Source organism: Solanum lycopersicum, chromosome 11 (genome assembly GCF_036512215.1).
Source record: "Solanum lycopersicum chromosome 11, SLM_r2.1".
Lineage (NCBI taxonomy): Eukaryota > Viridiplantae > Streptophyta > Magnoliopsida > Solanales > Solanaceae > Solanum > Solanum lycopersicum.
Genome location: NC_090810.1, coordinates 1,124,636 through 1,140,138, shown reverse-complemented (window position 1 = coordinate 1,140,138; position 15,503 = coordinate 1,124,636).

The window sequence follows — 15,503 nt, the reverse complement described above, 5'->3', positions numbered from 1 at the left end:
GATGATTACGTTTTATTTCATAATGTATTTATAATATATATCGTTTAGTTTTAATGAATATAATGTGGGGAATAAATTTTACTATTCTCGTATCACTTAAATCATACCACATATATATAAAAAAAAAAAAGACATATAAGATAAAAGTACTATGAAAAAATTAGGTAAAAATAAAATATAATTATTAAATATAAGTAAAGATAAAATGAGAAAATAAGATCATACCAAATAAATAGTTATATAAAATAAGTCTTTATTTTCATGATTGAATAACTAACTCTATAGAAATAATACCTAACTAATTTATGTAATATTAATATATAACAAATGACTAAATTATAACAAAAATTATGATTAAATGAGAAGTATTTTTTTATTGTGATATAATTGAAAGCAATATGAATATTAGGTTATGGAACTTAAAAAATAAAGCACTTTTTTAGAAGTTAATTTATTTTATTTATTAAAAACAGTGAAGATTAGGATGTAAAATAATTTTATTTCTATTTTAGTTGTCAAATACTGAAGTTTAAATTTTACAATTAATTTTCCATTGCTTGCTTTGAGCCAATGAAAATTCTTGTCTTGCCAACTCCTCATCCACTCAAAACAATCATTTTTTACGTATTCCAATGAGTTCAATAATTTTTATTTTATAATTTAAAATATATTAAATATCAAATTTATAAGTTTTAAATTTTAATTTTGTGTCTTTTTTCATTGATGTCCCATTATTGATCCATTTCTAAAATAAAAATAAAAAAAACTTTTGGATTCTTCGATTGGAATGTTTATATTGGCGCATATGATTGAGCTACAAACAAATGGAAGAAAAACATTTAAGCCACAGAAATTTTAATTTATGACCTCAGTATATATTATGTTGCGATGGTAGAATTGTTCAATTTATTTCGAGTTTAAATTTAGATATGAAACGTTTTTTATTAGGAATATCATCTTCGAATAATTTTGCTATACACGATTTAAATTCAATCGAAGTTTCAATACATATCTCTAAATACTGAGTGAAGAATAAAAAAGGAAAAATCTATAAATGAAATTTTCTTTTATCCTAACATTTTCTATGTCAAGAACAACCCTCGATAGATGGAAAAATCTCAAGTTCGATTCATTATGAATAAAAAAGTCTCTAATTTGACCCCCCTACTAATTAAAAAAATCTCGTTGAGAGTATCACTCTAAAATATGATTCCCTAATGATGCAAAATTATATTTAATAAAACAAAATTGTGAAAGCAAAGATATACAAATGGATGATAAGTGAAAATTATTAGGTGCCGTCCAAAAATATTTATAGACCCCTTATATTTATGTTAATTTAATAAGTTTACTTATCAATAAAACATATATCATTTAATTAATTTACAGAAGTATAGAAATTATTAATATTTAATATCATTGATTCTCTACAGACACTAAAAATTGCTCGAATGATAAATATCATTCACCCCGACTCTGAGGTCATGGCATCGATGCATCGAAAAAGTAAAAATAAGAAGAAGAAAAGAACACATCTACGGCACAAAAATGTATAAATAAGAAAAAAGAACTTTTTATACGATAAAATGTTTTTTTTATATTTATTTAAAATAAGATAATCTTAGTATAGAGTAGCATTTTTATTATTTTATTTACAAAAAATTAGTGTATGTATCTAAATTTTAGAAATTCGATAAAGAACAGTCTGTAAAGCACATGATGCTTATATTAATTATTAATTAATAATTAAAATGATATAAGAATAAATGTATGCAAAGGACTGCATGTGTCTGGTTACAATTCACTAATTAAATAATTAATTAATTTAATATAATCAAGGATTATGCATTACACGAGTGTTTGATAAAAATATGGATTCGACATTATCTTAATTAGTACGGACTCTATTTTAAAAGAGTTTGATAAAAGCAAATTTTGTGTCTCAAAGCTTTTTTTCAGTCGAGTTTATCATATAATTTTATGTCATTTACAAACTATTTTATTATACATGAATATATTAATTCAAATAATTCTTATAAGCTCTAGAAATTGTTAAAGAATATACAATCGTACCAAATAAAATATTGCTAATTTCAAATTATACATAACTTGTAGATAACATTTATTTTTGTCATCAATATAATATATATACAGATAAATTTGACACAAAATTATTTTTTATAAAATGAAAAATATATTATTCTAAAACTATATATGATATTCTAATTAAAACTACTTATAATTAACATAGTAACTACAAAAGTTCTTTATATATATATATATATATATATATAAGCTCAAGGACAAGGTTTTTTAAAATTTTGAAATAGGTCAACGTTATATTTTTGGTCAAAAAAAGTCTGAATTAAATTTCAAATTTAATTTTAAATTTTTTCAAAAATTAAATAAATTTATAATCAAATAAATATTGCTTTCGAAATCTATAACCAAACGACAAAGCTTAGGCCATGTTGTATTATATTATGTCATGGAAAATTGATTTTTCCTAATTTTTCCATCGTCAAATCTTTATAATAATTTCCACATACTATAGTCACCATTTTATATTTGTTTATCGAGTTGATAAGACCTTGAAAAAACAAAAAAATTATTTAGTTGCTAACTTATAAAGTAAGCTTGTTAGTAAAATATGTTGTAGATTTTAGATAAGTATTCTTCTAATTAGTTTTATTAGAGTAATTATACCTTATTTGTCTTAGGGCATTTTTAGACTTATCTTTATGAGTTGAAATTTGCTATTAAGATGAATCAACTTTATAAACTCAATAAACTCATATTTATGATTAGATTTGCAGCAAGCTAATTCAAAAATAACTTACTAATAAGATAATTTGTTGTAAATCGATATAATTTTATTCCCGATCTTAACAATAAAAAAAGAAATAAAATTGCAAAACTAGACATTCTTTTGTTAGAAATTTTACTTTTTCAATAACTCCACTTGATATTGCGAATCGAATTAGTTAAATTAGTAAATATTGGAATATGAAATGGTTAAAAAATAAAGTAAATATGTGAGTAGTATTGTACGTGGATGCTTTCTTATTTTAAGAGATAAAGTTTTATGTTAATATATTTCATTCACTTTTAATATAATTTAATGAAGATATATTAAGTAGCCACCAAAGCAACATTTGGAAACACTTGTTTAGTATAGTTGTTAAATTAATATATTAATAAGTAATCAATAGTTGTTATGATAAACAAATCTCTACTCAATCCTCTTGATTTTGCAAAAAGGTTGTTTTAATTTTTTATTGTCAAATATTTGTTATACTTTTGGTATATATTAATAGTCACCATTTTACAATTCATGAAAAAAAAATTATTTAGTTGTTAACACGTCCCTATAAGTGTGTGGTCCTCTCAAACTTATGCAAAATACTAAAATTTGCTAACAATCGTAACTAAAAAAAACCTTTTTCTATTTATTTTCACTTATTCATGATTATTAATTATTAATATCCAAAAGAAAATAAAGATATTTTTAGCTTATATGATGATGAAGTACTTTACTGATTATAATTTTTTAAAAAAAATATTATATCTAGGAAGGGGCGAGGAAAAGAAAAAGAAATATTCTGCTATTGTTTGTTAGGGTTTGAATTTGAACTTTTTATTCGACTGTAAAATACGTGAAACTCATCAAGTGAACTAGTCTTCAAACTCGTGACGATTAAACTAGCTAGTTATAAGAATTGCCTTTATACCAAACAAATTATTTCATTTTATTTTATAGTTTTTGAAGATTTAGGAGAAGAAAAGGATCATTATGTTTAATTTCATAAAGCTAATGATAAGATTAAAGTTAGTTAGGAGACAACCTTTGCCATCTAAGCATGCAATATGACTTGTTGTTGCTATATAATTGTATCAATAATTAAGAAATTAAAGGCATATCTAGATCTAATTTATTTGGTAAAAAGGCATATCTCCATAAAAATCTTGATCTAATTATTCTAATTGACACTAGACAAATGAAAATTTCTTGATTGATGTGTGTAATTAAGACAATAATTGTCATAAACTCCAAAAGGTATGTAATGTTCTTTGCTGTGCTAATTATTTAATAATCTCTATTTGGTGTATCTTTGTGCTTCCCACTTTCATGGGAACTACAAATTATTAGGGTCAAATTAGACAAAAATAAATAATTAAATAAGTAATTTTAGGTGGCCTCTAAAAGGTGAGAAAAATTGTGGACAATAGTTTTGCTACGACATTTTGAAGATATTGAATATAATATTTTTGTGATTTGATATAATTTTGTTTTGAAAAAAATTTATACTCACTTTTACTTGCTTATGAAGTAAAAAGTGTGTCGAATGCACTAAATTTCTCATGTATTATTAGGGGCGGATTTAAAGAAGAGTCTAGTCGCACTAAATTTTATGTATGTAGATTTATTCTGTATTTCATAATGATTATTATCAAATTTCGTCTTTAAAAGAGTTGCAATTGTTTTTTTTTTCTTTGGAAATGTCATATCATGTTTTGAAAAATAAGAATTAATGGAAGAATCGAATAATTGAAATGGGACAAAACAAGCATGCAGAAAAGAGAAGTAAAATCATTCAAACTAAACTTGTATGCATTTGTATAATATATATTATGTGTAATGTAATGAATCCTACGTCAATTCTTTTATAACGAGTGATCTCTTTAATTTTAACTTTTTTGAGTCAGCTTTTAAGGTTAAGCTACATTTATATTATCAGATCAACATAACTTATTTCAATTCTCATTTTTGATGTCACAGAAAATGTCTAGTCATGCATGAATTATGAATCCTAGCTTATTGAATAGCTTTGAGGATTGAATTAAACTCATGATTCATTTTTCGCATAATATTATCATTTTTAATAATAATGTCGTGTGTGTATATATATATATATATGAAGAAGAAAAAGGAAAGCAAAATAAGTTTTCCTTAGCTTTTAAAATATTCAATATTTATTGAATTTTTTCCCATAATACTACCATCTAGATAATAAAATAACAATAATAATTATTATAATCTTTTATATATAGAAAAATAGGATAAGTTTTTCTTAGCTTTAAAAAGTATTAAAATCCATTGAATTTCGAACTTTATGCACGTTATAGTCTTTAAAAAGTTTCTGTATTATGACTAAGAATTGTATGCATCCAATATAATTGAACACCTAGTAGTACTTTATATATATGATCATATAAAAATAATCATAAGAGTATCATATAACATAATTTGCAATAAAGCATTATTTCCCCACTCACCAAATCTAGGTCCCTTTTGATTAAAACTTGACCATATAATATATATATACCCCACTCACATGCAAATGTAATTTTATAATATGGTCTCACCCCTTAATTAATATCTTCTCTAGCCATTTGACTTAAAAATACACAATTCCCTAAACTACTTATATTTCATTCTCTATTTTTACATGTCCCATTGACAACCTCTAACTTTTTAAATCGAAAAAATTATGTGACCTGGCCAACTCAGTCTACTTAATTATCTTTTATAATAGTACTTTTCAACATTTAATCCAACTCTACTCAAAACTTTTCTTTTTGTTCACCTCTACATCATAACTTTATACTTATGGATACACTTATTTTCGATTCAGATATATATATTAAGATAGAGATACCGAATATGGATGAAAATAATTATTATGTTTGTGAATACGGTATATTTCACTATTATTATGCGTGTAAATTAATATATCTCACTATTATTTACGGTTTATTTCGTCACAATGATATTGTTCACACAAGAATATATTGTGTTTTCTATTATATGTGCATTGATATACAATATATTTAACTAAAATAGGGTGGAAACCTGACTATATAACATAAAGCGCTTAGATGATAGAAGTAGTAAAATGATGGACGATTAATACACTTATTTTACATGTGAATACAATGTATTTCCTTATTATATGTGCACAGATATACTGTATATTTCATCTGGAGTTTATAACAATGAGAATAATTAAGATCCCACCTGACCATATATTAAGTCGAATTTTTAATATTTTTGTTGTCAGATAATTGATTCTTGAATATTGCATGAGTAATCAATAGAGATATGATTATGATTCTCTTAATTAATTAGCAATAAGAAGAAGATTAATTAGTCTTGTAAAGCATGTGGCTATATATTTGTCTTACCTACTTTAAACGATTTTATATTTACTTAAATTTCTAAATCTTTGGTTTGTTAAGAGTAGTCATTGTCAAATCATTAATATTTTGGAGTTTAATGTCTTATAATTATCTTCATCAGAATCATCTTCTACTTTATTTTTGGCTATATTTTAAAGCTCTATTTTCAAGATTTTAATTGGTGCTCACTTTCTACGCGTGGCCCTAAATGAAAGGACAACAATTAAGCTATCGTTTAACCTGAAATTAATTTTGAAAATTAAAATTTTTATAACTTACGACGTAAGTTATAATTTTCATCCAATATATCAAATATTTAATTTTAAATTTAATTATTATTTATTTATTTAATATTATTATATTAATTTATATTTAAATTTTAAATTCGTCTCTACCGATCAGGTTCCTGAGGAGTGTGATCATGGCACACCTTTGATAGTAATATTTCTTGCTTGAGATGATTGGTTGATAAGTACATTGGAAATGGTGTAGGACAAGTCATTTTCTTCTTCTTAGTGTTAAATAAGTGTTATTCATAAAATTGTAGACAAAATTAATACTATATATTTTTAATTATTTTTTTATATTCCATGTTCTTAATATTTAATTTTTAAAAATACTTATTAGATGAATAGAGTTTAGTAAATTATGTATGACATTTATTATTATTTTTTAAAATAACATTTATTTTCAAACGGAAAAAATAAAAGTTTGGTTTAAACAATTTTAGGTTCTTTTCCAATGAGCTTCACCTAGGAATATTTTTTATTATTATACACTCCATGTTTGACTTTTAGGGTTTTTTGGTACGTTTTGCCTTTTTGGACCACATCTCAAATTGCCAATTCGAATTACGAGAAATTTTACCATGGACCACGTACTATTACTCTCACCGTCACATTTTATTTTTCGTTTATATTGTTCAAATTCATTTATAAAATAATATATGCATGTATATTACTGTCGATTCAGAAAATTAACGCATATTTTAGTGTCTAAAACCATGCAAAGAGAGTAGTATCAGTGTATATAATACATCAATGCGTTTGTGTAATGTGTAGTATTTGCTATAAAAACTCAAAATATAGTTATATTTTATAATATTTTGAAATTATATCTATATATCATAAATACAATTTACCAAACATTGTAAAAAATTTCCTATGTTTTTCCATCACACTAAGAGTATAAATAACGATTTTCGTTGAGTTAGTCTTTGATCAAATAATATCATTAAAATTTAACAAGAGTCTAGGGTTTAAGTCATGATTCATTGTTCATTCTATTTCGATTTCAACCCAATAATTCACCAACCTGTCCATTTGACATCGATAGCTAACTTCAACCGTCTCACTACACGTTTTAATTGTACGTACATATATACTTCTTAAATATTGTTAGTCCATTTATGAATTAGTTTTATAAGCTCTAGAATTTACATTAGTGTCCTATATATAGTTGAGATCCCATCAATGGCTGTCTACTTCAAGGAAAGATTCATGTTATGTGTTTCTTGCATGTCTACTTCTCAAGTGTCTTCCACTAACATGTGGATCATATAAAGATAGTTGTTAGTGACGATATCAGAAATTTTAATAAAAAAAAGTTAAAATCTATGAAAATATCTTAAGAGAAATTTAATTTTTACTATATACACATCAAAGTTCAATTTGATCATATATATATAGACAGATATATATATATATATATAATGTAATTTTTCGATGGAAAAAGTTTGAATAAATTCCTTCCGTCCCTCTAGCTCCGCCGATAACTATATATAGGAGTTGATGTTATGGCTCACTAATTGATACAACCAAAGAAAGTATCATATAATTATTGATAGCTATATCTATACGAAACTCCCATGTGGTCACAAAGATGTCAACTAAAGTTAGAGATAAAATTGGCTTGTCCTTTTAATTTTGGGCTACTAATTAAGAGTGTTAAAGACCAACGTAAATGGGCTAATTAGGAATATCATAAATAAATATATAAAGTACATAATTATATTCTATTCGAAAGATTTTCAAATTATAATAATTTTAAAGTTTTTAGAACTCGCGAATACATTGCTCATTCGCCTTATATATAGAAAAAACAATACATAAGTTAAATATCAAATACATAAGTTATGTATCATATATATAACTATAGACCAGATTCATACTGATTTAGGTTTCAAATAATTGGGGTTATGTATAAACAATACCATTTGAACCAGATATATTTTAAACAAATAATGTTGTAATATATCTGATAGAGAGTGAAAGAAAAAGATGATTTTTATATTTAATTCGAATGACAGAATTTTTTAGAAATTATGTTATCTTAAGTCGTATATTTATATAATTTTCCCTGAATTAATACATGTCTCTTTCAAAAAGGATGATACACCTCACTACCAACCCATATTGGGCAATTTTAATTGAAAAGGGATTTTCTAGCTAACCAAGGAAAAAGTGTTTCTTATCCACACATATGGTCCATTTAGGCTAATCAAAGCCAACCCCTTTAAAAGAACAACTAAAAGCCAGAGGACAATGAAGTGGCAAGCAAGGACCAATAGAGTCGGAGTGAGATGGTTGGGATATGTGTATATCGATATATAGAACAATAATATATAATTTCATAAGTGGAATCTGAATAGCATATATATAAATTTTAAAAGAATTATTTTTGATGGACACTCTGTTCAAATACAGTATATATCAAAATTAGTATTGATATATAAATGCACCAATGAAAAAATCATGTCGTAAATATATATAACGAAAATAATATTAACAATAATTAATACGATAACTGAAACATGTATTTGATTAAGTGGTACCCCAAGAAGATCATCACTAGACAAATGAGGATTTTCCTTATCCATATGCCTCATGATCAAGTACATTGCATTTTCATAAATGTACAAAGTTGTTCCAAGTTGTCTCCAAAAATATATGTATATAAGTTCAGAGACGGAAATAGAATTCTGAGTTTGTAGGCGATTCTATAATATATACTTTGGTAGGCTCTAAATAAATAAGTTATAAATATAAAGTAAATTTTTGAAATCGAGTATAAGATTTGAATTGAAAATGATACTATATATGAGTCATTTATTAGACGGAGGAAATACATATACATTATCTTTTAAACGAAATATGTATCCGCTCTAAATCACAAAGTTGAAGAATATGAATACCGTTTATTCCTATTAATAATGATATATTGTGATTTGTGTTGAATATATCTCTCCTTTTTAAGGTGATTAACATTCTATAATACTAACGTGTGGATTAAGGGTTTTCACTTTAATTAAGCATAAATTAATGAGATATTTATACGAACAACCCATTGGATTCGTTGTTTATTTTTTTAGTCGATATTAATTATATACATTAAATATATATCTGATCATTCATTTATTATACATCTATCGATTATTTTAAGTGTATGTGGTTGAATGGGCAACTATTCGATTTAATTCTTCTAAATTATAACAAAATTTCGAGTGTTTCAACTATTGGGTTTTCAAAATTTAGCCCAACATTTCTTTGGCCCATAAAATATCACTAGATACCTAGTCAGCCACATTGCATGTATACCTTCACAAAATTATGTTCTCTGGGTATATATATACAAAGTGAATTTTGATACGTTCGAGAAAACTCGTAACTTATATATTATGTTTACTAAATTATTGATAATCAATACTTTACTATTATTCTTTAATTTAAAAAATATTCAAATAAAGTGTTTGCATCGAGTTAATGATGAAAGTATGTCATGTGTTTGTATATAAACTATCTCAAACACTAAAACGTTGTCAATTGACATAGATTTTTACTTTATTAAATCTCTTAATTTACTGAATTTATATGATTTAATGTAAACATTCATAAAAGACAAATAGTAACTTCCATATAGGTTTCATGCTTTATCTCTTTTACACATAACAATATGGACAAAATCTATTGAATGACTTTATGTTGCAATTATTTGTTCAGTGGAGAACAATATGCACATAAATATCCAAAGAAATTAATATATGGTATCACCCTCAAATCTTGCATGGTGCTCCACTATAGAACTTTTCCTATTTGAAAGATGTTATTTTTTAATTAGCTATTTTGTCACTTGATTTAGTAGAATCTTTTGTAGTAAGAGCTTGAATTTATTAATAATTAATTAATGTAATTGCAGGTCTCCTTTTATTTAGTTATTTTGATATTCAAAATTCATTAACTCGATCAATCTGAGTCTGAGTTTTTGATGATATAGTCAAAGAAAAAGTACTTCCACTTAAAATTTGAGCTCTAATACATTTAATATGTGTATGTAACGAAACGTGAATTCAAAAATAAAATGAAAATCTTCATCGTCCATCATGAAATAAAAAATTAAGCAAACTCAAATCATTTTTTGAAAATTCCACAATAAAAAGGGTTATTTAGCATTTTTACCCCTATATATTTTGTATTGGTCTTTAATCCTCTAAAGTAAAAATAAAATAAAACTTATAAAACATAAATTTATATTTTCATATCAGAATGCCTCTATAGTTATCATGTCTTTCACACTTGAAGAGCTTATGCCACACTATGAATAAGTTCAAATATCTAAAAAGAAAATTTATAACACCAACTTATTTAAATGACAAATTAAAATTAAGGATCGATTCATTTTTTTTTTAAAAAAAAACAGATTGTGCACTTAAAAATGAAATATAAATAAAATTGGAAACAAATGTTAATCCTCTATGATAGTAGGGATAAAAAGATGGAAACCACTTGCAAAGGGGGTGACATTATGGGGTATCATTACAATTCTACTCAATTATACCTCACTAAAAACATTCTTCTTGGATATTCCCTCACTTTATTATTGACTTCCTTTTATTTTTCATCATATATTCTTCCCCTCTCTCTCAAAAGGAAAAGTTAAAAAAAAAAAAAGAGGATAAATTCCCATGATTAGACTTAATGAATAATTACTTAACCTTTGCTTAAAAAGAAGTCAATTAAAGGAATTATATGTCTCATATAACTAAAAGGTTCCTTATATGAAAAAAAGTTACATGAAATATGCCCCCAACTAAGAGGCCCATTAGGATAATTACACCTCCAATACAAAACAAACAACAATTTTTGCTTATAGGTTAATAAATGCATATATTTCATTTTAGATACTTAAGTTAAGTATCGTTTTAATTAAACATCTCAAACTCCTAATAAAGTGGATCTCAATTTGATACTTTCTGTTCAAATTTGGAAGAAAAAATGTGTGTATTTTTTTAAAGTAATCACATAAAATATGTCATTTCTTTTATTCATACACAAATACTTAAAATAGAAAATATTTGGAATTTTACGATTTATTGAAGAAAATATTTATAATTAAAACTACAAATAACATACATTTTTATATCAACATGTGAGGATGCATATCTAGCTAGTCATGACTGTTAAAATGCAAATAATACGTGTGTGGATGCTAGCAAGATAAATCTCAAAAAACCATGATTTAGAAGATATATACGAAAAATATATAAAAAAAGACATAACTATTTAACGTGATTTTATCAATTGACCTACCCACAAAAGGAGATGAGAAACCCGTTAAATAAAAAAGAGTACAAACTATCAAGAGAGAAAACTACACAATTCACTTAGATATAAAAGAAATTCACACAAGTCATAATCCAGTACTTTACTTGTGTCTCTCAAATTCTCCGCTTAAATAAAAATTTTCAAAACTTCTTAAGGTTACATTGTGGATGCTTAATAGTTATCTTCGATGATATCTTTAACAAAACACTCAAAATTACTTTATTATCTGAAAACTTTAGTTGTAAATAACATTAATGTCACTGAAATAAGACCAATTTTTAGGATTTTCTTGTATAGAACCACTACACTTTGGGTCAGAAAAGTTTTAGGGGGAAATGAAGGGGCTTTAGGTTTGGAAAATGAATATGTGGCTTTAACGCGTAAATGGACTGAAGTTTCATTGGTTGCACTTTCGACGCGAAAAAGTGGATTTTACGCGCATAATCAACAAAAATATATTTACTGAAGTTTTGTGTCATGTCAAACAACGGTGTTTAAAAAGTAAAAATTATGACTGGTTAAAAAATTCAATAGGAAAATGACATAGCTGAGATATATGAGTAGAAAAACTCTACAACCTTATTATATTACGACCCTTGAAATAAAATTCAAAGTCTCAAAATATCATATGAACTTATAAAATATCTCAAAACATAACAAAAACGTGAAGCTATAGCTCAGATATTGAAATGTTATATAAAACTTACCATCCCACATAAAATTTAGTGGCATGGAATGCACAATTGTCAAAATATTTATTCTATCCTAGCTATAGTAAGTTTCGACCAAAAATAGCAATTGTAAAGTGGAAAAATTAAATATCAACCAATATTTTCAAAGTGACAAAAATAAAAAGATGTGGATCCTACACTATAAGAATAATAATTATTCCCTTTTATTTCCTCTTTTCTATAGAATTATTACAATTTTATTGAATACGTATTATTTTTTAAGTCTCAATTAAATTTACGATCCAAACATCTACTAATAATATCTTAACTTATATTTTTTTTAAAGTGATGGAAAACATATGTGGATCCTACGTCATATAAAGTTCTAAAGACCATACAAAATATTATAAATAATTATAATACATAGGGAAAACTAAAAAAACAGAAAAGAAAAGACAGGTTTGAAAAAAGGAGAGAACATATTGAGAAAAAAAATAAAATAAGAGGATCTTGGACTTTTTAAGTGCTAAGAGAACCATCTCTTCTCAACTTTTTTGAATTGCCAACCATATTTTTTGTTTTTTCAAAAAAAATATATCAAGTTGGATTTGCTCAATACAAAGTACCCAACCACAAACAATTTGAATCAATACCAATATTGATCGGGTCGTGATGGAATAATTTGAGATATCGCCATTTTAATTAGAGATTTTAAGTCCAACTAAATCTTGGTTTGCACGTCGTAGAAAGTTCATTTTCGAAGGCAGCATTTGTAATAAGATTTCTGTATAATTATTCAAGTAAATTAAAATATTTAATTAAAAAATTTTAATAGTTGAGTTAGTTAATCAATACTTGAATATTTACATTATTGATGATGATTCGACTCACCACTTTGAAATTACATTATTATCTTTATTTTATCTTTTAATTAAAATTCTTGAATTTGAGTCCGATTAAATTTTATGCTCACATTATAGGGATTATTATGGTGGAACTGCCAACTGATTTATTTATGATTATCTAAGAAGAATAAAATATTTAATTAAAAAGATTTAGTTATTTAGTTAGTTAATGAATATTTAAATATTCGCTTTATTGGAGATGATTCGGTTCTTCATTTTGTAATTGCATTGTCATTTCTCTTTTACCTTTTTTTTTTCCGTATAGTAAAATTTTAAAATATTAATAGTAATAATTATATGTTGACCTTCATATTCCTGTTTACGAATTTATCTTTTAAAAATTACATTACAACAATTACAGAGAATATTAAGAGTAGCTGAATCAGTTCTAATCATTAAGATATACTACATGTAAACTATATACATCGATGGTATACAACCTACAAAAATTGATAAATATATTTAGTGAAAGATACGTAAATCTCATTAGTTTAGAAATTAATTATTTAAAATACATTTAATTTATAATATTACATATCTTATCAGATTATGGTACCTCTAGATACATGTATCTCAGATACATGACCTTTCATGCTCATCACTCTCTCATGTATCTAGGATATATACAAATTTCGCTCGTCTTTATGTTTATGTTCTTTAATACCAAAACACCTCTTTAATTGATCGAAAATTGTTTAAGGTGTTACATTTTACCTAAAAAAATAGAATAAATCATGTAGCAAACTTCAATTATATGGGAATAAGCACATGCAAATTGATTGATTGAATTGTCACTAAGTAATAAATATTCAAGTATGACAATATATTGTTGTTTGTTTTTTAGTATCTTATGTCGATTAGCTTTAGGTCATTAAATTAATATTTCTCCATTTTAATTTATGTGACATATTTTTTCATCTTCAAAAAAATATCATATTTCTATAGTTGATCAATATTTTAATGACGTCATCTTCATTTTTATCTTTATTGATCACACTTAACACTTTATTATGAAGAAAACACTAACGGGACTTTAATAAAGGCAATTTCATAAATATATATTCTTAAACTTCGTATTAGAGCAAATGATGCCATATAAATTGAGATAGAAAAAGTATGTGATACGGTTAGGGGTAGCAATCAAAGTTTGAGCTAATTATTGACTTCTTCATTCATTACTTCAGATCATTTCAATCTATTAAACTATTATCTTAAAATCATAATAAAAAATAATAATAATTTTATTAGATATTAAAACTATAAAAGAACATATTGGACGAACTAGATTTTTAAAGACTTTTTAGCCAATTTTATTTTAATTCATTTTCTGTTGATTAAATTTTTAATTCAAATAAAATATCAAAAATACATCTAAATTATACATAAACTATGACTATATTATATTTAGACCTATTTTGCCTAATTATTTTTTTTTATTTTTGTTTTTGTCTCTATTGGTCATAGTTATTGGAATAGTCAAACTAATCTTACATTTCTTTTTTAAAAGATTTCTTTTCTTGTGGGCAAATTATGGATTCCAAATCCCTTTCACTCTTTTCTTTCAAACCAAACAAAAAAAAAATTATAAATTGAAAGAAAAAGCAATCTTTGATTATACAGTCAGCAAATGCTTAAACATTTAAATAATTATGGCACTTTGTCCCTTTCTTATTACAACTTGTTGTTTAATTTTAGTTGATCAACTTTAGCTCATAAATTAATTTATTCTCTACAATTATGTAAAAGAATAATTAAAACTTGCTCTGAAATTCTGGGTATGTAATGACCCCATTTGCTCCTACTACTAGGAAAAGCATAAAGGATCAATAATATGGAGCTCCTTTAATTACTATTAATTGTTACTATTTCACAAATAATATCAATCCCTCTTCCAAGTCTTTTTTTAAAAAAAAACTTATTAATATATTCAATATAATATTACAAATAGAATTTCACAATAATAAAATCCATATAAATCTTATCTCTACCTTATAAATGTTATTTAATAGATTAGCGAGTAACCGTGAAGAAAATAAAAGAGAAAAAACAATACCTATAATAAATAATATGATAATAGAAACAAATAAAAAGAAAAAACAAGTAATAGAACTCTAAAATTAAGAAGGATAATAGGAGAGTTGCTTATA